Below are 27,165 nucleotides of genomic sequence, written 5' to 3'. Positions count from 1 at the left end.
TATTTGCCATGGAGTGATGGGACCGGATGCCATGATCTTAGTTTTCTGAATCTTGAGCTTTAAGCCAACATTTTCACTCTCCTCTTTCACTTTCATCAAGAGGCCCTGTAGTTCTTCTTCATTTTCTGCCATAAGGGTGGTATCATCTGCATATCTGAGGTTATTGATATTTCTCCCAGCAATCTTGATTCCAGCTTGTTATTCCTCCAGCCCAGCTTTTCTCATGATGTACTCTGCATATAAGTTAAATAAGCAGGGTGACAATATACAGCCTTGACGTACTCCTTTTCCTATTTGGAACCAGTCTGTTGTTCCATGTCCAGTTCTAACTGTTGCTTCCTGACATGCATACAGGTTTCTCAAGAGGCAGGTCAGGTGGTCTAGTATTCCCATCTTTTTCATAAATTTTCACAGTTTGTGGTGATCCACATAGTCAAAGGCTTTGGCATAGTCAAGAAAGCAGAAATAGATGGTTTTCTATGATCCAGCAGATGTTGGCAATTTGATCTCTGATTCCTCTGCCTTTTCTAAATCCAGCTTGAATGTCTGGAAGTTCATGATTCATGTATTGCTTAAGCCTGGCTTGGAGAATTTTGAGCATTACTTTGCTAGTGTGTGAGATGAGTGCAATTTTGCAGTAGTTTGAGCAATCTTTGGCATTGCCCTTCTTCGGGATTGGAATAAAAACTGACTTTTTCCAGTCCCATGGCCACTGCTGAGTTTTCCAAATTTGCTGACATATTGAGTGCAGCACTTTCACAGCATCATCTTTTAGGATTTGAAATAGCTTAACTGGAATTCCATCACTCCCACTATCTTTGTTCATGATGCTTCCTAAGGCCCACTTGACTTCACATTCCAGGATGCCTGGCTCTAGGTGAGTGATCATACCATTGTGATTATCTGTATCATGAAGATCTTTTTTGTACAGTTCTTCTGTGTATTTTTGCCACCTCTTCTTAATATCTTCAGCTTCTGTTAGGTCCATACCATTTCTGTCCTTTATTGTGCCCATCTTTGCATGAAATGTTCCCTTGGTATCTCTAATACCATAGACTGTAAGCCATAATGTAAGAAGATATTTGCATAACATGTATCTTACAAAGGATTTTTAAGAAGAATGTTGAAACCCCCCCCCCTTTCAATTGTTAAAAGGTAAATGACCCATTTTAAGAAAGGGGAAGATTTTTGCTTGCAGTCTTCACCAAAGATGATATATGGATGACAAATAAACACGTGAAAAGATGCTTAACCTCTCTGGTCTCTACCCACTGGAGTGGATAGCTATTCCCTTCTCCAGGGGAATTTCCTGACCCAGGGACCAAACCTGGGTCTCCTGCATTGCAGGTGTATTCTTTACCATCTGAGCCAACAAGAAGGACCCTTGTTAGCTTACGTCATATTCAAAAATTAGCTTGACATGGATCATAGACCTAAGTGCAAGAGTTAACTACAAAACTTTTAGGTGAAAACATAGGAGAAAATCTCAGTGCACTTGGGCTTGGCAAAGATTTTATAAATCTTTTTATCCAAGAAGAACAAATTATCAATGTAAAAGTTCAATAATGAAAAGTCACCAAAACTAAAAACTTCTTAAAAATAAAAGGCAAGCCATAGACTGTAAGAAGATATTTGTATAACGTGTATCTTACAAACGACTTTTATGAAGAATTTTTAAAACCCCCTCCTATTCAATTGTAAAAATGTAAATGATTCATTTTAAGAAAGGGGCAAAATTCTGCATGTAGTCTTCACAAAATGTGATATATAGACAACAAATAAACACGTGAAAAGATGCTTAACATCACTGGTCATTAGGAAAATGCAAGTAGAACCACATGACAATCACACACACCGAACAAGGGCTAAAGATAGAAAGACTGACTACTACTTGTTGCCAAAGATGTGGAGCAACTGGAATTCTTATAAACTTCTAGTACTAGTACAATCCCTTGCAAAAAACTGACAATTTTTTATTGTTAAATGTACAACTATTATGCAACCCAGTCACTCTATTCATAGGTATTTTCTCAAGAGAAATGAGAGCATATATCCACACAGACTTATAAGAAAAGTCTCCAGAAGCTTTATGTGTTATAACTCAAACCTAGGAACAAGCCAAATGTCCTTTGTGTAGTTGCTAAGTCGTGTCCAACTCTTTGTGACCCCGTGGACTGTAGCCTTCCAGGCTCCCCTGTCCATGGGATTCTCCTGGCAAGAATACTGGAGTGGGTTGCCATTTCCTCCTCCAGGAAATGTCCATTACCAGGTGAATAACTAAATTGTTGTATATCCACATAGTAGAATATAATCAGTAATAGAAAGGAATAAACTACTGATACATGTAAAAATATCAGTGAATCTCAAAATAATTTTCCAGAACAAAAGCATCAAAATAGAATGTATACATGCTATTTGTCCTCATGTGTATCAAATTCTAGAAAATTTATAATGATAGAGGGTCCATAGATAACTTGAGATAGAGAGAGGATGAGGCAAGCCTGGATTACAAAAGATTATGAAAAAACTTTTGGGGATGATATGTTCATTATATTTCTTTTGGTAATCATTTGCCATGTGTACACATATGTCAAAAGTTATAAAATTGTACATGTTAAATACATCCTGCTTACTGTATTTGGTTATACCATAAAGGAAATGTAAATAAAGCAAGTTCTATTGGCAAACTGAAAACAAAATATCTGAGCCAAAATTGATAAAATTAAAGAGTGAAATAGACAAATCAACAGTTATAAATTGAGATTTTAATGTCCATAACTTAGTCATTGATACAACAAAGAGACAAAAAATCAATAAGGATATCGGATGCTAGAACAACATCATCCAAATTCACCTATTTGATGGTCATAGAAAAATCCTTGCATCTTCTTGGAGAGCACATATAATATTCACTAAGGCAGATCAGATTCTGGACCATAAAACAAAATTTTGTTTTGTTTTCAGTAAATTTCAGTAATTCATTAAATTTTTTTGTATTCAGTTCAGTTCAGTTCAGTCACTCAGTCGTGTCCGACTGTTTGTGAATGCATGGACTGCAGCACGCCAGGCCTCCTTGTCCATTGCCAACTCCCGGAGCTTACTCAAACTCATGTCCATTGAGTCAGTGATGCCATCCAACCATCTCATCCTCTGTTGTCCCCTTCTCCTCCTGCCTTCAATCTTTCCCAGCATCAGGGTCTTTTCAAATGAATCAGTTCTTTGCATCAGGTGGCCAAAGTATTGGCATTTCAGCATCAGTCCTTCTGATGAATATTCAGGACTGATTTCCTTTAGGATGGGACTGGTTGGATCTCCTTGTCCAAGGGACTCTGAAGAGTCTTCTCCAACACCACAGTTCAGAAGCATCAATTCTTTGGCATTCAACTTTCTTTGTAGTCCAACTCTCACATCCATACATGACTATTGGAAAAACCATAGCTTTGATGAGACAGACCTTTGTTGGGAAAGTAATGTCTCTCCTTTTTAATATGCTGTCTTGGTTGGTCATAACTTTCCCCCTTGTTTTCAGTAAATTTCAAAGGATTGAAAGTAAATATATAAAAAATCCTCTATTTTTTTTGAAATAAAACTGCATTTATAAATGACCATGGAATCAAAAGAGAAATCACAAGAAAAATAAGCAAATATGTGAAACAAAATCACCAAGGAAATATAACCTAACAAAATAGAGTGCAAAGAATTGGACATGACTTGGCAACTGAACACACACACATTAGAAATGAAGAAATGTTTGAAATCAATTATATAAGCTTCCATCTAAAGAAACCAGAAAATGAAGACTAAACTTAAATCAAACTAAGAAGAAAGAACATAAAAGAGATAAAAGCAGAAATCAACAAAACAAAAAACAAATAATAAAGACTATCCAAAGAGCTAAAACCTGGCAAGTATATGAGAAGAGAACATTTCAATATCCTTATATACAAGGACACAAAAATCATCAGCAAGTTATCAGTGAATCAAAGCTAACAGTACTAAAAAGAGCCAATTGTGCTTTATTCCAAGAATGCAAATTTTCTTTAACATTAGAAAATTAACCAATATTGGTCATGATGTCATCAGAGTAAAAGAACTCTGCAGGATCATCTCAATGATGCAGAGAATCAACAGCACCCATTTCATCATAAAAACTACTGAAAACTAGAAATTAAAGAGCATTTTTTCAGTATGATAAAAGAAATCTATGTAAAACCTACAGCAAACATTCTACACAAAACTTTAGATATCATACAGTGAAACATTAAATACTTAACTTACCTCCAAGAAACAAGTTAAGGATATCTACCCTTAACATTTCAAGTCTGCATTATGCCAGAGGTTCTAGTCTGTACAATAAAGTAAGAAAAGGTTGAAGAAAGTAAGAAAGTAGAAAGGTTGGAAAGGAAGAAGTAAAACTTTCTTTTCAGATGGCATGATGATATATGTTGAAAATCCTAAAAAATCTACTGGAAAAAAAAAGCCCTACTAGGACAAATAAGTGAATTTAGCAATTTTGCAGATCAAAATTTAATATACATACATTAGTTGTACTCGTGTATTTTAGCAACAAACAGTGAAAAATGAAATGGGATGAAAATATCATTTGCTGCTGTTGCTGCTAAGTCACTTAAGTCGTGTCCAACTCTGTCGACCCCATAGATGGCAGCCCGCCAGGCTCCTCTGTCCCTGGGATTCTCCAGGCAAGAACAGTGGAGTGGGTTGCCATTTCTTTCTCCAATGCATGAAAGTGAAAAGTGAAAGTGAAGTCACTCAGTCATGTCAGACTCTTAGCAACCCCATGGATTGCAGCCTACCAGGCTCTGCCATCCATGGGATTTTCCAGACAAGAGTACTGGAGTGGGTTGCCATTGTCTTCTCTGAAAATATCATTTACATAAATTTAAATTAAAAACATAAAATACATGGGAATATATTTAATATCAGATGTCCTACCTCTTTGACTACTATAAAATATGAAACAGAAATTAAGGAAGACCTAATAAATGGAGAGATATGCCATTTTAATACATTGAAAGACTCAGCATTATTAAGATATTCATGCTTACTCTATTGGCCTGTAGATTCATGATAAACCCAATAAAAATCACACCAACATTTTTTTTTAAGGAGGTTGAGAAGCTGATTCTAAAAAATTGTAAGGAAATGCTAAGGGCTTCCCTGGTAGCTCAGACAAACAGTTAAGAATCTGCCTTCAATGCAGAAGCCCCGGGTTAGATCCCTGGATTAGGAAGATCCCTTGGAGAAGGAAATGGCTACCCACTCCAGTATTCTTGTCTGGAGAATTGCGTGGACAGAGGAGACTGGCAGGCTAATGTCTTTGGGGTTACAGAGAGTTAGACATGACTGAGTGACTAACACAAATATCTAAAATAGTCAAAACTTTATGAAAAAAAAAAAAAAGAACGTTGGAAGACATCTACTTGATTTTAAGACTTAAATTATATTAAATTATATATATATAAAAATATATAAGACTTATATTAAATTAAATTATAAGGGTGTAGTAATCAAAGCCATGTGTTAGTTTTTTAGGGTAGACAAATGGATCAGTGGTATAGATTTAAGAATCTCAAAATAAATCTACACAAATACATTCAACTTATTTTCAACAATAATGATGGTGTGATTTAATGGAGAGAGAAAATATTTTTAATAAACAATATAGGGAAAATTAGATACTGTGTATTTAAAAAACTCCATAAACTTTAAATTCTAATTTATTCTATGCACAAAAAGTTTTCAGGATCTGTACATACCTAAATATACAAGGTAAAACTATCGAGCTTCTAGAAGAAAACGCTGGAGAATATCTTCTTGACCAGTAAGCAAAATTTGTTTAAAGAATATTAAAAATCACTGCCTCTAAGAGAGAAAAAATTGATAAATTGGACTTTATGAAAGTGAAAAAAACATTTGCTCTTCAAAAGACACTCTTCAGAAAGTTCAAAGTCAAACTGTAAGCTTGGTGAAAATATCTGCAAAAACAATTTTGAACAGACCCTTTCCAAAGAAACCTATATGAAATGCTAATGACACATTTTGAAAAGCTTAGCATCAGAGTAATCGGATAAGCATTCATTAAAACCACAAAGAGATACCACCTTACACCCACTTAGATGGTTAAAATGAAAAGTCTAACAATGTTGGAGAGGATGTAGAACATCTGGCACTCGGCGGTAAAATGATATGTCACTTTCAAAGCTGTTAGGCCATTTATTATAGAGTTATTTATTCAACTGCATTATATCTCAGCTAATCCATTACTAGGTATTTACGCAAGAGGAATGACAATACTCTATCCAAAAATGTGTATAGTGGCTTTGGTTTTTTAAAAAATAATTTATTATTTCTTTGTTTGGTTCTTTGTTGCTATACGTGGTCTTTCTCTAGTTGCAGTGAATGCTGGCTACTCTACATTGTGATGCTTGGGCTTCTCATTTTAGTGGCTTCTCGTTGCAGAGAACAAACTCCAAGCACAGCAGTTTCAGTTGCAACACTCAGCTCAGTAGTTGTGTTGCGGGGGATTAGCTGCTCTGAGGCATGGGTAATCTTTCTGGTCCAGGGGTCAAACCAATGTCCCCTGCATTGACAGGTGGATTCTTAACCACTGTGACACCAGGGAAGTCTTATATAGTGGTTTTGCTTGTAATAGGCAAAAACTGGAGACAACTCGAATATCCATCAACAGGAGAATGTAGAAGCACATCATGGTATATATGTGTGTGTGTGTGTGTGTGTGTATATGTGTGTTAGTTGCTCAGTTGTGTCCGACTCTTTGCGACCCTATGGACTGTAGCCTGCCAGGCTCCTCTACCTATGGAATTCTCCAGGCAAGAATATTGGAGTGGGTTGCCATTCCATTCTCCAGGGGATCTTCCCAACCCAGGAATTGAACCTGGGTCTCCCACATTGCAGGCACAATCTTTATCATCTGAACCACCAGGGAAGCCCACACCATGGAATAGTCATGGAATATTACTTGACAATAAAGTGTAAACTATTCATATATGCAACAACTTGGATGAACCTTAAAAATATGTGAGTGAAAGAAACCAAACACATATGACTCCACTTACACAAAGTTCTAGAACAGGCGATGAAAATCAGAATGGTGGTTGCCTCTGGGGTCTGGAGAGTTGGCTGAGAGAGACCTGAGGGAACTTTCTGAGGGTGGTGTGAAGTGAAGTGAAAGTCATTCAGCCCCATAGACTATACAATCCATGGAATTCTCCAATCCAGAATACTGGAGTGGGTAGCCATTCCCTTCTCCAGGGCATCTTCCCAATCCAGGGATTGAACCCGGCTCTCCTGCATTGCAGGCGGATTCTTTACCAGCTGAGCTACCAGTGGGTGGAGGAAATGTTAAACGTTTTTTTTTTTTTTTTTGATTGGCGTAGTGATGATGTGGGCTTACACTTTTGTCAAAATTGGTCAAATTTTGCAATTAGAATGTATGCATTTTATTACGTGTAAATTACACTTCAATTAAAAACAGTATGGGAGGAAAAAATGAAATAAAATTGCTTCTCCCTGTCTCCTTTGACTGCTTCTTCCTTCAGAGATACCCACTGTTAACCATATGCATCACATTATTTCCTTTATAGTACTTTTTCAATTTGTAACATATGTGTGCATGTGTATATGTAAAGATATGTGTATATAGAATTGTTTAGCTTCCATTTAAATATATAGATTCACTGCCTAGTAGAGGCCTTTTTTTTTTTTAACCACAACTTCTCCATTCATTCTTATATGAGTAGATTTTGTCATCAAATTTTTTCTCCTAGGGGATTACTGGGTGCTATATTTCCTGAGTTCTTGTGAATCTGTGAATGTCTGTCTGACACCTTTACACTCGAACACCATTTTGTTGGGCCTACAATTTTTGGATCACACTTTTTTCCTTCAGAAGCTCACATATGCTGTTCCCTTTTCCCCCTGTATTTTAATGTTGCTATATAGAAACATGAGGCTAGCCTTATTTATCAGCCTTTTAAGTAAAAAAAAAAAAATTGTTTCCTCTTTTCAAATGCCTAACAAATTCTCTCAATTTTTTTTTTTTAATGTTCAGTAATTTACCAGCATTGATTTTGGTAGTGCTCATTCTGTCTCAAATTTCCTACAACACAGTCTACTTGGAATGTGCTTTTAATTATGGAGATTTAGTTCTTCCTTCATGTAAGGGAAAGTCCCCCCCCATCATATCTTTCATTTATTCCACTATGTTGTGTCTCTGCTTCAAGGATACCAGTTATCCTTTGTTTATTGTCATCACTAGAAGATGTCTATTATCTTGCAATTATTTTAATGCATTTATCCTAAGTACCCAGGCGCCAGCTCTCTGTCTCTCTAGTATGTGCTCTAGGGCCTCTGATAGGAGGCCTTGCAGACCAGAAGGATCTGCAGAAGCATCAGATCCTGCTCGGCATCACCATATCTGTGGCAGGACCTCTGCCCCTGCTCCCGGGAACCAGCTCAGACTCTAAGACCAGCTTCCCAGCAGCAATAGTCTCACTCTGGGTTTGGCCAGGTTTCTCTTTGTCTCTCAGTCCTTCATTTCAGCTCCTCTTTCTTGTAGGTTCTGTCCTCTTTCATACCAACTCAGATCTCAAAACAGAATCTGGTATGCTTGCTGGGAAAAAATCCCATGGACAAAGGAGGCTGGTAGGCTACAGTCCTTGGGGTCACGAAGAGTTGGACACGACTGAGTGACTGAGCACATTGACCACCAAGCCTCCCTTTCCCCAAGCTGCAGTTCTATTTTCTTAGGTCCCAAACTTGCCTGTGTTTGCAGACCTCAGACCAAGCTGTGGTGAGCTGAGGGGTTTTCCTGGACCCACTGACTGCACCCATGTGTTGGTTGGGTGGTCAAACTTGCTCATCGTCCCAATTCCTCAGAGTCTATTTGTTTCGCATCTCCAGTCTCAACCCCTGTGGCCCTGATTCCTGGGAAGTACCTGTCCCTGTCATCCAAGGTGGGAGCCTCCAGGAGTGCTGCTCTGTTCCCTACCCACCCATTCACCTTGGCACCTGCTCTGAAGGGTGCCTGGTTCCTCACTCATCAGGGTGTTTCCTTTAAGGTGGCTAATTCTCTGCAGAAGAGTCCTCTCACTTACAAATGAGCTGTAAGTTTCCAGTTTATTGGAAACACCTAATATTTGTATGAAACTTGGTAAAGTGTTGTGTTGAGAGAGGAAATACCCTCTGACAGAGAGCTTTTCTGTTAAGGTGTAATTGCTTTTATCACCTTTATGGAAAAAGTGCTCATTAGGCTGGTTACTTGCAATGTACTTTTCCTCCTTTTATTTTATTTATTTTAAGGATCACTGAGATTTTGAAATGGCAATTGTCAGTGCCAGCATTGGTTTTATGCACCCAAAGGAAGTAGGATGGTTGGGCTTGGAAAGTCATATTTTCTTCCCTCCTCAGGTAGAAGTACCCTGTCTTGAATGAACTTACAGTTGTCAGGGGATGAATAGGAGGAAGGGATAGTTAGGGAGTTTGGGATGGTCATGTACATACTACTATATTTAAAATGGATAACCAACAAGGGCCTACTGTATAGCATAGGGAACTCGGCTCAGTGTTATGTGCCAGCCTGGATGGGAGGGGAGTTTGGAGGAGAATGGATACATGTGTATGTATGGCTGAGGCCCTTTGCTATGCACCTGAACTATCACAACAGTGTTTACTTGGCTGTAATTAGTTAGTGTTAGTCACTCAGTTATCTCCGACTCTTTGTGACCCTATGGACTGTAGCCCTCCAGGCTACTCCATCCATGGAATTCTCCAGGCAAGAATACTGGCTGCTGCTGCTGCTACTAAGTCGCTTCAGTCGTGTCTGACTCTGTGTGACCCCAGAGACGGCACCCACCAGGCTCCCCCGTCCCTGGATTCTCCAGGCAAGAACACTGGAGTGGGTTGCCATTTCCTTCTTCAATGCATGACAGTGAAAAGTGAAAGTGAAGTCACTCAGTTGTGTCCGACTCTTAGCGACCCCATGGACCGCAGCCTATCAGGCTTCTCTGTCCATGGGATTTTCTAGGCAAGAGTACTGGAGTGGGTTGCCATTGCCTTCTCCAGGGGATTGTCCCAACCCAGGGATCGAACCTGGTCTCCTGCATTGCAGGCAAATTTCTTACTGTCTGAGCCACCAGGGAAGCCCTTAATTGGCTATACTCCAATATAAAGTTAAAAAAAAATTTTTTTTTAGAAGTGCCCTTTATTGCAGGGAGCCTTCTGTCCTTTTGGCCCCAGTCACTGGTTTCTTATGCTCACAGCAAACTTTTTTCTCTCTGATTACACCCAGCCCCATTGGCCTCATCAGGAAGTGAGCTGTTTGCCTGCCTATCTCTTCATCCACTTATCTGATGGTATTCTTACTGGCACCCAGAATTATGTGGGGCCCAGGGAAGGCCCCAGTGTTTACTGAATAATGCCTTCCTAATCATCAGGTAGAATAAAGCCCTTTTGAAATTCCTGGGGTGCCATAGACTGGTTACTGCAACCCAATTCCTGGTTTTCTCCCTTCAGAAATAATGCTTTGTTTCTGACCAGTGGTTTTAAAACATAAAATATCAGTCAATGTGGTCAGTCAGCCAGTCTGACCTTCAGACTGAATATTTCCTCATTTATATGGTTGACTTGTTTAAAGCACAATACAAAAGGGAATGGAATGATGATTTTTAAGTCGGGTTCTACTGACCCCAATTTAAATAATTCTTTCAGCCCATTGGATGATGGAACCTGGATATTAAGTGTCACTCAAAGGTAATTTGCAAAGCAGATAGATTACTATTGCTAGTAAACCATAACTCTCCATTCTTAAGCTGTGTGGCTTTTAAATTCTTAACCCTGATGTCATAGCAATGTATCCCATTGAATAATAATTGTATTTCTCATAGGACATTACCAATTTTTTGTCTGACCTTTAAGAGTAACAGCTTTTTAATTTTAACCAAAATATTTCCTTTTGAACTTTAAGGAAGAGCTTTTCTTAAGACCTTGACAAAGAGACATCTCTACTTGAGCCAAAGGTTGTTCACTATTTACTAGAGTGAACTTCATCTTGGGTATTAATGAAGTAGAGATTAATGGGAACAAATTGATCTCTTCATAATTTGTCAAGTGAAGTGCGGCTAGCTGAAAATTTCATTATCAGCACTGTTCTAGGGGAACTGTTAAAAAAAAAAGTTAGAGTCAGTTTCATAAAGTTCCCTTTCAGGGTGAAGAGGATTCTTGGTTGTCATTCATCGAAAAATTTGCTGTAGTTTCTATGAAGCCGTAGCAAATAAAAAAGTGATTTGTGAAGTTACTCTCAACTCCCTTTGAAATGAGGAAGAACCTCATTTCATTTTCTGAAACTGAAACATGATTTAAGGAGCAGCATTAAGAATTGCTGCTCTAGCCATTAAAACTATGATGTAGCCTCCCATTTATCGACATTGAGAGATATTCACATTATGTTAGTGTGAAAAAGTGGGTTACAGAAAAGGATATAAAGTATGATCTGATTTCTGTTTTAAAAAAGTTTATGTATTTGGATGGGAAAACTCTGGAAAGACATGCTTGCATAATCACAGTAAGAGATAAATAAGGAAAAGGATAAACATACCAACAAAAGTGAGTGAAACACATCAACATATAATTCATAGAAAAGAAACACAAATACATAAAGATGAGTGAATATTTATACTCCCTTTGTAATCATAGATACATAATTTAAAATGATAATGAGATACCTTTATTTTTGGTGATCGGTTTGGCAAAAATGTTTAGAATAAAGGAATACCCAGTGTTCACAAGGGAGAAGGCAAAAGGCATGCCTGTACATTCCTGATGGTTTATTTTAGCGCAGATTTTTAAAAAAGCTTTGTTTACAACTTTATTGAGGCCTAATTAACACAGAAACCTGCACATCGCACACTGTGCATAGCAAAGGCAAGGTGCGCTCTGTTTAAAGTGTCTGATTAGGAAACATTTGATGTCCGTATATACGCAAGAAACTATCACAACTGCCAAGATAACGAATGTACCCGTCACCCTCCACAGTGTCCTCCTACCCTTCGGAATACTTTCCTGCTCCTCCGTGTCCTACCCCATCCCAGGCATCCTCGGAGCTGCTCTCGGTCAATGTAGCTTGAATTTTCTAGAATTTTATACAAGTGGAACCATACCCTGTGTACCCTCTTTCTTTGTTCTGGCTTCTTTCATTCAGCATGATTGTTTTGAGATTCATCCATGTTCTTGCATGTGCCTATAATTAATTCCTTTTTATAGCAGAATGGCCTTCCATTACATGATATTATCACAATTTTTAAAAAACTTTGCATGTTCTGTTTTTATCCCGATTTATAAAAATAGGAAACAGTTTGTGTGTGCGCACTCAGTTGTGTCTGACTCTTTGCAACTCCATGGACTGTAGCCCGCCAGGGTCCTCTACCTCTCGGATTTCCCAGGCAAGAATACTAAGGTGGGTTGCCATTTCTTCCTCTTGGAGGATCTTCCCGATTCAGTGATGGAACCCATGTCTCTTGTGTCTCCTGCCTTGACAGGTGTATTTTTTACCACTGTACCACCTGGGGAGCGTCCAGGATGGCTCAGTGGTAAAGAATCCACTTGCAATGGAAGAATGCAGGTTTGATCCCTGAATTGTGAAGATCCCCTGGAGGAGGAAATAGCAACCCTCTCCAGTATTGTCACCTGGAAAATGCCATGGACAGAGGAGCCTGGAAGACTACAGTCCATGGGATTGCAAGAGTCGGACACTACTTATTGACTAAACCAAAACCACCATAGATAAACAGGAAACAGAATTTAGAGAGCTAAATTCACCCAAAGTAACTCAGATAATAAATGATGGAGATAAAATTTGAACCTGGGCACATTTACTCTAGCATTCCACATTCCTAACCACAAACTTTGAAATAAATTGTTTGCATGATTTGGAAATATCTTAAAATCTTTTCAATAGGGAAGTGAGTTAACCATTTCACATTTTTGTAATAAAATTTATGCAAGCCTTTAAACGTGATCACATAGAAGAAAATTTGAAAAAGATTTTGAGGAATCATAATAAAATAACACTGGTTATCCCCAGTGTTATGAAATTGCAGTTAATCTTAATTTTCTTCTTGGTTTTCCTTCTTCAGAATTCTCAGATTTCTTGCTTTTGCTCATAAATAAAAATAAATAAATAAAAAGGATTGCAGTCCCAGATGCTTGCATGTACATTAACCATGAAAGTGGAAGTGTTAGTCACTCAGTCATGTCCGTCTCTGCTGCCCTGTGGACTGTAGCCCACCAGGCTCCTCTGTCTATGGAATTCTCCAGGCAAGAATGCTGGAGTGGGTTGCCATTTCCTTTTCCAGGGGATCTTCCAGACACAGGGATCAAACTCAGGTCTCCCCGTATTGCAGACAGATTATTTACCATCTGAATCACTAAGGAAGCCCACATTAGCCATGAATGATTTCTAAAAGTGGACGTTCGGCTTACATTTCTGATGTTTGTAGCTTTTTTTCTCTTTCCAGTTCTCATCTTTTCCATCTTTCCAGTCTGAGTCTGTCCTTTGTGGTCCAGTTAATGTTCGAAGTCTCCTGGGATAATCTTTCCTGGTATGTCTACCACCACTTTTCTGCAGCACATACCTGTATGGATAGGAGTTTAAACCAGTCTAATGATGGTCTTTGGGTGTTGTGTCTCTCTTCCCAGTCTGATTATGAACTTCTTGAGGGCAGCACCAGACTCTCTGTGATCCTATTCCCCTTTCTCTGGCCCAGGGCCGTGGTGAGCACACCATGATGATAGCACACCCTCATTTGAGCAAGGGACCACAGAGTGATAAGTGGCTTCCTTGGCTGCTGGCTCAGTCAGCCCTTTAGCAAACCCTCTAAGGGAGTGGTGGTGGTAGTGCAGGAGGTCTCATAACCTCTTTACAGGGAAGGGTTCTGAAGCCTGGACTGGGCAAGCAACTTCCACAAATACCACAACTAGCAAGTTAGCAGAGCAGGGGTTAAAATACAGATATCCCAAGATATGCCAGCCATGATTCATTCTACTCTTTCAAAGGCTGTGGGAATAGTCCTGAAACCTGGGTTTCCAGCCTGAGCACTCCTGGTCCTTCCTTATCTTGTCTGATTTCAGCAGCTGGTCCTGGCTGCCTCTGGCTGTTTGTTTTCTGGGTTGGAGATTTGCATGTGACCCTGAAGGCCATCAGTGCTTCCCCATGGCTTATCTATCCAGTAGGTTAGAAGAATCTGCTTTTGAAAAACAAACATGGCCTCTATTACTGGCTCACTCTCTCCAGGCCCCAGAAAGTGAATTCTTAATTTCCCTCTGCCATTGCTTGCTGGTAACTGGAATGTCCTGGGCCTGTTTAGTTGGTTTCCAAGCCCAAAGGGATACGCTGTGCCCTGCTCAGGTCTCTGCTTCCCTGGGCAGCAAGAGGCACATGTTTCTCTCTTCAGTGATTAAAGAGCTTTTCCATTGGAAATTCCTTTCTGAGCTCCCCAGTGTCAACCCTACATATGTCCAGTATGGTCCCATTGACTTTGGAATTTATAGATTTTTCAAGTCCAAGTGGCTACTTTTCTGGATCCTTTGAGAAACTGGCCACTGGTGGGGAATAGAGCTGCACGCCCCTGGCATGATTGAGCAGCAGACAGAATAAGACCTTGGAGACTCAGCCAAAAGAGGTGGCTTTAGACCAAGGCAATAGTTTCAGTCCCATGGCCACTCATCTACTTTGTCTTTTTGGAACTCAGCAGGGAAGAGAGCCCACACTCATTCCCCCCCTTTCTCCAGGAACTTCAGCCTCTCTGCTTTTTCATCCCTGGGCTTCCCTGTTGGCTCAGTGGTAAAGAATCTGCCTATAAGTGCAGGAAACATGGTTCAATCCCTGGGTCAGGAAGATCCCCTGGGGGAGGAAATAGCATTCTTGCCTGGGAAAGCCCATGGACAGAGGAACCTGGGGGACCACTGTCCATGGGGTCACAAGAGAGTTGGACACGACTTAGCAAGTAAACAACTCTTGTAACTGCCAACACCCATGCTCAGAAGCACCTACCTCCTTATTTTTGACTCATCCTACTTAGAAACTAAGAAACTCATCCTGCTTAGAAACTAAGAAACTCATCCTGCTAAGAAACTCATCTGTTTCTTACCATCCTCTGTGTGTCCTGTGCTTTGCTTAGTCCCTCAGTCATATCTGAGTCTTTGCAATCACCCTGTATATAGAGTCAACTCTGCTTTGTCTCTGTGCAGCCCATCTGGCTCTCAAGACTTGGCTTCATTGTTCCTCTACTTCCCAGATTCAAGTTCTGCTCCTTCTTGGGGGCTTAAATCAAGTTCCTACTTCTTCCAACAAACCTTCCTGATAACTCCTACCCCATCAGTCTTTTCCCCTCCAGGGAACTTGTTTGGGGGTTATTATGTTTGGTTGTCACTTTATGATGACTCTGCTTCCTTCCCTTATTTTCTCATGATCAGACAGCACATGTCTAAGCCTGTGAATGACTCAAGGTCAGGAGTGTTTCTGTGATGCTCCTCTTGGTGCACCTGGTGATTGATAAACAGCCTGAATTTTCAAGGTCTTGTGGACTCTCTTTAGATATAGCAACTCCTGATACTGAGCTATTAGTTCAGATGAGAGATATGAGAACTCTAGTCATGAGGTAGAGAATAAGGTATTCAGGGGTTAGCATAGATAGTACTTAGAGTTCATGGCTACTGGGGAATGGAGGAGGGGAGATTCGAGAATTATCCAAGTTTTGGCTTAGGCATCTAGAAGGCTAGTGAGGCCATTCATTGAGTCAAGAATACAGGAAGAGGAGTGCATGTGTGTTTAGCATAGTGTGTGTGTTTGTGTGTGTTTGTGTGCGCCATGTTATTTATGTGTTGCGTAGAGGGGATTGTGAAAATTATGCATTCCATTTTTGATATATTAAACTGGAGACATGTGCAGCCGCAAACCTCCCTTGGGCCAGGAGTCTTGGACAGACAATTGCTCCTCAGAGATTCCAGCTTCTTCCGTGAGTTATCCAGGAGTAGAAAGAGAGCCAGAGCAATGAGCAAGCCAAAGTCTTAGTAATGCTGAGAGTCAAGTCAGGAAAATCAATGCATCATGCGTTCTCTGGCTTCTCTCTGAATCCCCATACAAGTCACCTTTGACAGGTTGGTCATGGGCTGCTGGGCTCTGATATATAAAAGAATGGCTTTTTCCTTGGGACAATCAGCCATATTAGTTTTAATATTATTAAAAGGTGACATATACTGGGAAAATTTGAATTCTTCCATGCACCATAAAAACGTGCCCAAGAACCTTTTATTCTGGTATGTTCTATCTTGGATGAAATATAGTACTTTTAATGAAGAGTTAGTTGAGTTACCATTTTTTTGTGTGTGTCTAATGATTGAAATTCAAACAACTCAGCAATCATTCCTGTCATCTCCATCTAATTTCATATTGCACAAGACAATGTTATCTGGAGGCAAGGCAAATACATAATTCAAGTTCACATTTAACAGGGAATAGATATTTGAAGATGTGAGGGACATTGCCACAGTTTGCGCTACATCAGTTCAAGCTTTCTTGTGAGCTAGGGCCAGCCATGTCTGGGGGCAGGGGGATAGGACGTGGGGGTTCATCTGGCTGGAGTTCTGGGGGAATTCTGCACCATGCCGTGATACCATAGACACAGCCCAAGGAACTGGGTTTGAGTCTCTGAATTAAAAATGAACCCTCTCTGCTCTCCCTCTTGGATTCCTCTGGCACCCTGTAAATCACCACCCTGAAATTTTTTAGCCCTGTGGGCCAAAAGCTCCTGAGACAGGGACTGTTATCTTCAGCCATCCTCACAATGTCTTGAAGCCAAAAGCCAAAGGCACAAAGGCATTTATGTCAATCTTCTCTAGATGTCCATACAGCTATGAAGAAGCAAGACAACAAGCCCCAGGGAACCATACCCTGGTTGTTTCTCTGTGGTGTGGTCCAGTTGGTAGAGAGAGAAGGCTTGACCCTGGAGAGTTGCTAACCTTCCCTTGACTAGGGCCTTATTGGTGTCATACAGTATGACGTAGTCACTGCTTTTCAGTTTTGTGTGTCCAGACACCAGGTGGCCGGGTCCTTGGAGGTGAAGACGCTAACCATGTGAACCTTTTGTGTAGGAGGAGACCAGATCATCTGTTTACAGTGAGAATTCCTGGATGGTGACTGGAATGTTTCAGCTCATCACTCAGGGCAGTCCCATTGTCCCATCTCTGGATAGCATTTCTGGAAGGATATCACCCCAAACTTCTGTGTGACCAGGGAATTACAGCCAAGGGGGAGACTTGATGTGGGCCCTGGTGGGATCCAGTGAACCACTCTCAGCTCACAGAGGAGGGCACTTCCCTGGTGGTGAAATGCTCAAGCCCCAGATGCTGGGCCTGCCTCTCAGGCACTGCTGGACACACGACCTGATCTTTGAGCTGTCATTCCATAGCCCTGGCTCCCTGAGGCTACACCCAGTCAAGTCAGTGATCTGCAGCATCTTAGTCTCCATCTAACAGATAGGATCTTGGCTTCCTTTTGTTGCTGGCTTAGCTCTTTCTTGGCAAACTGACTTAGTTTTATATCCAGAAGCTCTCTTTATTTACAAATTTAAGGATAATCTGAACTTTCCCTCTCCTGGATCATACAAATCAAGACCATTATGACATGCAAACTGTGGAAACTTGGAAAAAATACAAAACGATAATAATACCATGAAAAGGGCATACACAATTATTATGTGACCTCCTCTTATGGCTGTAAAAAATGTGTGTGTTTGTGGCTAAGGAGGACCAGGGATTATGGAGAAATGTAAACTATATGATTAGATAATGGAATTTTGGTGTCATAATTTCCCCTGACATTATAAATATGTTTTCATCATTGATGACAAAAAAAAAAAAAAATGTCTTGACTTTATATCCATGAGCTCCAATTAGCCCTGAGGGAGCAGTCAGTCCAGCTGGGTGAGAAGAGGCTGGAACTAGCTTCTGGCCAGAGCAGACCTCTGCTTGGATTCCAGCCTTGGTGATCAGAATCATCACTTTCTGCCTAAACACACACCCTGCCTTGCCCAGACCCCACTGGGAGTGTTGCAGGGTTCTTGGGAACTTGGTTTGCAGACTCCAGCTCTGGGAATATTGATGGATCTGAGGTCAGTGCCTCACCCAGAGGTCAGGTGATTTCTATTTCAGACAGATTCTCAGGCTTGAGCTCCTCAAATGGGAGATCATGATAAGGAAGTAGGCTTTCAGCTCCCAGCTCCAAAAAGGAAAAAATATATATTTCACTGAGCCCCATGTCTCTTTTTATGGACCCTTCTGTCATTCAACACTCTCTGCATTTTCCAATCCTCTCTCCCTTATACAAAGAAACCTTTGTTTGTTTACTTGATCGAGTGAGATAATGGCAGTGGAAGTGTTTTGTAAAATGCAGAGCGATGCACAGTGTAGAGGGTTCCTCGTGGTTATATTGCCAGCATCTATTTTGAAGTATCTAACAAAGGCATTAATTTATAAAAGAGTTAGCACCGTAGAATTCTAATATATGTCTTCTCATCAAGGGAGGTGGGAAGTGAGCTGGGCAAAGCGAAAAAGAGACTCAGTGTTGAAAGATCACTTTGGCACGTTAGAGCTTTGAGCATGTATCGATTACATGGGTGACTGGCATTGGGGCGGGTGTGTGAGACCTCCTGGGGAGGAGTCCAGGGAGTGGTCCTGCAGCATAAAGGTCTCTCAAACACTTGTGCCTTCATGTCCTTCTGTGTCAAGGGAGGGGGGTGCCTGGGTGATCTCCAAAGGCTCTTCTAGGCATAATGTTTGTGACTCAAGAAAACTTAATTGAAGTATTTGGTTCCCCTGGTGTGATTTCATCATGGTGAGACACGGTAAGTCACATGTTGCTTTTGTATAATAACCACAACTACGGCTTCCCTCGTAGCTCAGTTGGTAAAGAATCTGCCTGCAACTCAGGAGACCCAGGTTCGATCCCTGGGTTGGGAAGATCCCCTGGAGAAGGAAATGGCAACTCACTCCAGTATTCTTACCTGGAGAATCCCATGGACAAAGGAGCCTGGTAGGCTACAGCCCATGGGGTCACAAGAGTCAGACACGACTTAGCTACTAAACTACCACCGGAGTTGAGAATCCAAAGGAAGTATTGGGTGGTGAGGTGTCTGAGATTTATGGTTTCTTTTTTTTTTTTGGAAAAAAAATAATGCCATATTTGTTTTATTCACTATATACAAAAATAAGTTCACAGCTAGAATGAGGATTAATGAGCAGAAGAGAAAAAATGATACAGGTGATTCAAGATACCACAGGTAAATGGTTGAGGGTAAGAGAGACTGGGGCTTCCCTTGTGGCTCAGCTGGTAAAGAATCTGCTTGCAATGCAGGGGACCTGGGTTCGATCCCTGGGTTGGGAAGATCCCCTGGTGAAGGGAAAGGCTACCCACTCCAGTATTCTGGCCTGAAGAATTCCATGGACTGTATATTCCATGGGATCGCAAAGAGTCAGACTCAACTGAGCAACTTTCATTTTCAGAGGAGATTGAGAGTAGGGGAGTCTTTCTGAGCCAGTTGTGGTTTCTTTTTTCTTGGGAGGTCTGGTTTGCAACAGACAGTTACAAGGTGCACTCAGGGCCAGTACCCACAGCATACAGAGAATTTCATATTCATGCCTGGCGGGCAGGTGGCGAGATATCACAGCATGAGAGAAGGAAGAGATGGAAGACGAGAACCTGACGTGGTGAGCACAGTCAGAGCCCAAGTTTTTGCCGGGAGTAAGTTCGGCCTCTCAGGATGCATCTGTGGCCTCAACCCATAAAATGATCACAGAAATCTAATTCTACTACTTTTCATGGGTTTGAGCATATAATGTCTCCTCACATAAAAGATGCCCTAGAGGAGAAAACCCAGGATGAAGTACTTTATTTTTATGCATTGTGGGTCTTCCGCTGAAGAAAGCTGAAGAAGTTATGGGGTTGGTTAAACTTAAATTGTGGTTAGGAATTACCCACAGATCAGAACATTAACTGATGATTTTAATTACCCTGTGGCCTGATGAATGGACCTTTGATGGATATGAGTGATATGTTTATCACATGTCATTCTAAGGCCATGTCTGTGCCTTATATTTAATGTTATATAGAATAAAATTATATACAAGCTGGTTCTATCTGTCTACAAAATGTTAGGTAATATAAGTTGGCATGTATATGTGTATACACAGATATTTATGGTAAGTGCAAATACAATAAAATTTGGGAGAAAAGAAAAAAACTTCAAACACAAAGAAGGTTGAAGGTCTTATTTAAGCTTTATAGCAGGTTTACAAATTTCACTGTGTCACTCTTAACAGTAGTCCCTGAACCCTGGATGGTTGGGTCATTGCCTAAAGCTACACATGCCCTGCCCCAGGCTCATGTTTGCATCTGGCACTGAAAGGGTCAGTTGTGGCTGGAGCTAGATGGTCTGAACAAGGCTCATCTTCCAGAAAGTGAGCTTGACTGGAGGCACCAACATCATATCTAGACCCCAAATCTCAGCTCTGTTATTGTCTGCTGGCAGGATTGCCGTTAACAGAAAAGATCAGTTCCATTCATAGAGTATTGGTTGAGAACCAGCAGCTGAGAGCACACATAGAGGATTTGAAACAAATGCCAGCTGTAGCCCTTGACCTAAGGACTTTATTGTTTTTGAATTCTGGAGGTTGCACAGTTTCAGTAAGCAGACTCAGTTGAGAAATAAGTATAGCTGATGAGTCATTAGAGGAGGAAGGGGAGAGAAAGAGTGGGGAACAGATGACCAGGAAGCCCAGACCTGTGCTGCAGGGAGGCTAGGGGCACCCATCATCATTTTGAGAACTTTCCTAAAGTGGAATATTGAGAAGCCAAAATAGGGAAAGAAGCAAAGATGATGCAGGAGTACAAAAGTATGTCTAGCAAAATAGCTTAAAAATGTTTGCAGTTCAGTTCATTTCTCGATTTGAACCTGATTATCCTCTGGGATATGGGTGGACCATGGTGATCATGGAAATCTGGTCTTGAGCCACTAAAGAAGGTTCAGCCAAAGAGCCTCAAACGGACACCCAAAGCTTCTGTTTCCTCTGAGTGGCTTCTGGGAAAGATGCACATCAGGAGATTGTATCGTACAAAAAGATCTCTTTTATTTTGTTGTTATTCCTTTCTAAATAGCCTTGGCAACCCAGACTAAAGACCATAAGTGTTAACAAAATGCCAGGAAAAAGTAAAGAGATACATAAAATTCAAACATTTACCAAGCGCCTACCGTGCCAGGTACCATGTGAGATATGATTCACTCCTTATAATTAGGTATGTGGCATGTATGAGGTATGTTTTATTATCCCTGTTTTATAGATTAGTCATTAATTAGGACAGCAGCCAAAATGAAAAGTGCAGCTGAACAGGTTGAGAGCTGAACTGTCAAACATGACGCCCTGGTTAATGGCGGGTTATTGATGGTTATTACCTGGCTGGTGGGTCTTGATAAACTCTGCATTGACTTTGGCTCAGAAATTTAAAAAAAAAAAAAAAACACCTTTGGTGAAAACAAATTTATCTGAAATAAACATCACAATATTATGTTTTAAATCTCATGTATAAAAATTCAAATATAGAGTACACATATAATTTTCCCCTTCTTTTTAGGTCTCTTTGATTTTAAAACTGCTGTAACAATCACAGTCAATTTTAAAGTGTTGATGATAACAATACCGTCCTGAATTTTTATAGAGACTTTTTTCTTGCAAGGACCTTGAAGTGCTAAAAATGTTGTCATCCATATAGGCAAACCTCGGGAATATCTAATTTAGCAAATGTCAGTGATAAATTCTTCTGGTGCCATTCTCCATGTCTTTGAATATATTAGAACGCCCTGGAAATAAGAATGTTTATTCTCCAGCAATTGACTGCTGGTAATATGGTTAGTTGGTATAATTCCACTTGTGTTTATTGTTTATCTTTTAAATAGCTGCTGGGATTAAAAAAAATCCTTTATGTTTTCTTCCTATTTCTAAAGTGGTAGGTATTACACACTTTTTAGTGCTTTCTCCAGGTAGGCTAAAGAAACACTGTCTTTAGCTAACTTCATTTTTATGCTGGCAAGCACCCTTTCACAAACAAAACGAGAATTAGAATAAAAATTGGAATTTTAAAGGCCCAAACACACAGTTCCTGAACAAAGAGAAAACAGCAGAAATCGTGAGGTCAAATATATGAGTGAAGGATCCCAGGACCAGATATCAGGGGCCTTGCTGGGCTCTGCAAAGCCCATGCACCCATTAATCGCCCAGCCTGGTTGGTCAGAAATGCCTGGGAGGAGACTTAGGGCGTCCCATTTTTTTTTTTTTTTAAACAGATTACAAAGTCATTCTGTTTCACTGGATTATTGAGAACAGTTAAGCCTTTGCTCTTTATTTTAATTTCCAATGACTTAATTAGCAACAACTAAACTTTGTCCACAATAGCTAGCATTATGTTTAAGAGTCAATTAAATGCCCGACAGCGTCATTAAATGCAGCAGCGCAGAAAGCAGGATCTGCGGGAGCTGGAGAGCGGGCGTGAGGTGGCCTGGGCTCCTTGGGCGTGTGGTCGGGGTCAGGCCTGAGACCCCTGTTCTCCTGTCCTCCACTGCCTGGGTGCTGACAACGAGTCCCTCACTCATGCCCACATCAGCGCTGTAACATCCTAGGGCCTCCCTGCTGCTCATCTCATGGATCTAAAGTCTTCCTGTTCTTTAAGTTTGAACCTAGATCACATCCCTCCACAAACCTTCTCCTATCCCCTGCTGGTTGCTAGCCCCCAGTGATGATAAGAACCCAATTTTACTTTGGAAATAGTGATTTATTTCTGTATCTGAGGGTGGATCTGTTAAGTCCCAGGCCAGGCAGGATTTAAAAGTAGAGACATGTCAGGATTACCTCTGAGGTTGGACTTAATTGCCCAAATTCTTGGAAACCTTAGGAGAGAGAGGACAGGGCTCATCTCCAGAAAGCTGGCTGGGCCCTGCCTTGATGGGGAGGGTGAGGGGTTGCTGGGAGTCTAGTGGACCCCAGACCATGGAGACAGTGGCAGACGTGCTTGGTAGGGGTGACTGGTTGCACAGCGATGGGAGGCTGAGTGATGTCCAACACCCATGATAAGCTCCTACCTGGCCCTCTGTTCGTAATTCCTGGGGGGAGCACCCGCTTGCACTGTGTGAAGGCCTCTGATCCGGGAAGTCTTATCCAGGTGGAGCTCGGACCTGTCACAAGTGTCGTGGCTGAAAGTCATGGAAGGGTGGGGATCTGGTGCTGTGAAATTCCAGTGCATTAGGAAATCTGTTTAATTTAGTATTCAAGCAGGGACACTTTGGATGTTAATAATTATGTTAGGGGAAGCACACTGACTGAAACTGCCCACCCTGGCCAGGCACCACAGTAACCACTTCCATGAGTTGTTTCACGATGGGAGGTCCACCAACTGGAAGAGTTCGGGAAGGTCAAAAGGAGACACCACATGTCTGACCACCTCCCAGAATCCTTCTCTCTGGCATCCGTCTTGACTGAACAAGGCATGCACCACCAGGAAGGACTCTGAGTCGGAATGATTGGCTAAAGACAACCTGGAAACTAATCCCATCACCATAAAACCCAAGATTGCGAGCCACGTGGCAGGGCAGTTCTCCTGGCTTCCCTTACCCTACTGCTCTCCACTGGGGCACCCTTTCCCAAAAAATCTCTTGCTTTGTCAGCACGTGTGTCTCCTCAGACAATTCATTTCTGAGTGGTAGACAAGAGCCCAGTTTCGGGCCCTGGAAGGGGTCCCCCTTCCTGCAACAATTATGCTGCGATCAGAGGTGTAAACTTGGACTGTCCTGGGCAAACTAGGTGGGTGGCCCCCCGACCCAGAAGCCACCTAGCGTGATGCCATCCACAGCCTCTCTCTGGGTCCTCTGTACTGGGTTGCCGTGGGTGTCAGTATCACACTGTGCATTGGAACTTGCAAGAGGGACCTGGAATGGTTGACGGATGCAGATGCAGCTGTGAGGTCACACCCCTGGCCCCACCTTAGTGGTGAGGGAGCCCCGTTGGTGACACCCCACAGCTCTCCTTCAAAGGGTCCTGTTTCCTGGATGTGCCGGATAGTGCTGTCTGTTCTAGGAGCTCAGACCAGGCACTTTCCAAGACCCTGGCCCCAGACACAGACCAGAGCCCCTTGGAGCCCTGCTGACGTGTGGACCTGAACGTCTAAACTCATACATGCTGCAGAGGGTCTCTCCTACTGTCCACTTGCTCGGCCCACAGAATTGTTTGGGGGTCTAAAAGTGGCAAGCTGTCTTCTTCAGGGGAAGGAGGGGGGCTGCCCTCACACTCTTGTCCTCTTTCCCCCTGAATTCCAGCAACGTGTAGGGCCTTCACGTCACCAGAGTCATTTTCCAAATGAACAAATTGTGTTTTCTTCTTCGTTGAACCTGATATTTGAGCCAATCTGTGCAGGCAATTTCCTCCTCTTTGTTTTGCTGACCCTGAGCGCCCCTGGCCCCACCGTAATTATCCAACGGCTCCCGCCTCTGGGAGCACGGCTCCTGTTCAACAACAGTAACGATTTCGCTGCATATGAAAAGAAAAAGGCCCTGATTCCAGGGTCTTGTCTCCCTTTTAGATGTTGGTTGTTTACAGAGTCTTCATTTCAGTAGTGAGTTGGCATTTCTGAAATCCTTTGGGAAGCCATGGCCTGAGCTCTCTCCGCCAAAAGAGAGCCAGAAGGCTCTCTAGGGTGTGGGGACAGCAGACACCCCTCCCCCAAATGTATTTACATCAAGACAATGTGGAGTCTCTGTCCTGTGGCTGGGGAGGGGACAGAGGAATTATCATTTTGGACAGCCCATCTCTTCCTGGGAGAAAGGAAAAGATGTGGTGGAGTAGAAAGGGCCCAGGAATAGGAGAGACTCTCTCGACCTGTTAATTTCACCTTTTCTCAGGATCAAACACCTTTTGAGCAGTCTTTCTGTTTTTTATCCAGCCATCTGCCCATCTGTCATCTCTCCCTGTTCCATCAAGCATAAAGCATTTATTAAGCACTTAGGTTATCAGTGGGTGTTTGGGGCTGAATCGTGTCCTCCACACAACTCACAGGTGGACGTCTTAACCCTTGTAGCTCAGATGGGACTGTCTTTGGAGACAGGGCCTTTAAAGAGGTAATTAAGGCAAAGTGGGGTCATATGGGTGGCCTTTAATCCAACCCTTATAAGAAGAGGAGATCAGGACAGAGGCAGGCGAGGAGGGAGATCCATGCAAGAAGACAGTCAGCTGCTAGCCAATAAGAGAGACCTCAGATTGAGATCAAGCCAAATCAAACACCTTAATCTTGGACTTCCAGACTCCAGAACTGTGTAAAAATATACTTCTGTTGGTTAAGCAGCCCCGTCTGTGGTATTTTGTTCGGGCAGCGCTCGCTGACTATTACTGTGTCTCTTCCAGGTAGTGGAGACCAGTGATGCACAGACTCCTCAGGCTGCTCAGAGCCTAGCAGGGGATGTGGAACCCCAAAGGAGCACAGGCGGAAGGAGGTAGGTGGGCAGCTCCTTTGCATCATCTATCAGAGTGGTGGCCATAGGCTGGATCCCAGCAGGATGGTGTGGCCAGGGACTGAGCACTGTCCTGATGGCTTCATGAGACAGAGTAGAGTAATGTAAGGTAGCACATTCCCAAGGACATGCTTAGGGGGCTAAGTTACTGAAGCAAAGTTGATTATGGTTCTGTGACCTGAGTTTATACTCACAGGTACATGAAGCTGGGGCACATTGATTGTGTGAACACTGGTCCACATTTTTGACATCAATCACCAAGTGTTTATTAAGTAAAGAACCTTATGCTTGCTTGGAATGGGCTGACTCTGCTGTGAGAGACAGAAGGAAGAAACCAGGGCCTGGTCTTTTTTTTTTTAATTATTGATAATATTTTTTTTAGAGTTTTTTAAAAATCAGTTTTTTGGCCGTACTGAGTCTTTGTTGCTGCTTGTGGGCTTTTCTCTAATTGTGGTGAGCAGGGGCTACTCTTCATTGTGGTGTGCAGGCTTCTTATTGTGGTGGCTTCTCCTGTTGCCAAACATAGGCTCTAGGCTCACAGGTTCCGTAGTTGTGGCATGTGGACTCAGTAGCTGTGTCTCATGGGCCTTGTTCCTCTGAGGCATATGGGATCTTCCCAGACAAGGGATAGAATCCATGCCCCCTGTATTAGTCAGTGGACTCCTAATCACTGGACCACCAGGGAAGTCTCCTGGGGCCTGTTCTTCTCTCAGAAGACCTGGTTCTGCCCTTGGGAACACTACCAGTCATGGTAGAGGAGACTTATCCATGAGAGTATGGGAAGAATGTTCTGGACGGTGTGTAAGTGCCCAAGTAAGCGGTTTATACCATGGCCGCCCTATAAGGTCAGAGGCAAGGAAGATCAATGTGGACTAGAGCAGTTCATTTAAGTAGCAATTAGTTATAATTAATCAATTATGTAATGGAGTAGCACTTAATTATTTACTGCCTTGTTCAGTTTTCCAACTGCTCACAAGTGTCAGCTTTGTTTCCCCAGCAGGAGCAGAACCTCCCCAAGAACAGGGACAGGCTGCTTCACTGGTGTCAGAAGGGGCTGGGGTCAGACTCGCACATCTAAGAACAATGATCTGAGGAAACGGGAAGTGTGGGAACTTCAAAACAATTGCAGGACAGTGAGGAACAAATGCAGCTGAGGTGGGCGTGTGGTTTTTCAACTGAACATGAACAGAAGGCGTGCCATGGGAATGAATGGTGACAAGTAACACCCATGACAAGTCTCCAGTGTCTGAAGGGGTGTCCTCACAGCTTCCCTGACGTGAGAATACAAGTCCCACTGATGCTTCCTGAAGAGTCCTAGGCTGACCCTCTGAGCTGACACCCAGCAGGTCCATCTGGTGCTCTGAGAGTCAGTGGCTGGAGAAGGTCATACAAGCTCAGGTGGAGGACTTGAGCGGATTTCATCTCACGGGCTTCTGTTGCTCTGTGTTATTCATTGGTAGCTGCCTCTTGGAAGCCAGATAGAAAATCAAGAGGAATGCAGTGAATAGCTTCTTGAAAATAAGTG

The sequence above is a fragment of the Bos mutus genome, chromosome 11 (assembly GCF_027580195.1).
Source record: "Bos mutus isolate GX-2022 chromosome 11, NWIPB_WYAK_1.1, whole genome shotgun sequence".
NCBI classification, from domain to species: Eukaryota; Metazoa; Chordata; class Mammalia; order Artiodactyla; family Bovidae; genus Bos; species Bos mutus.
Note: the sequence above shows the minus strand (reverse complement) of the source record.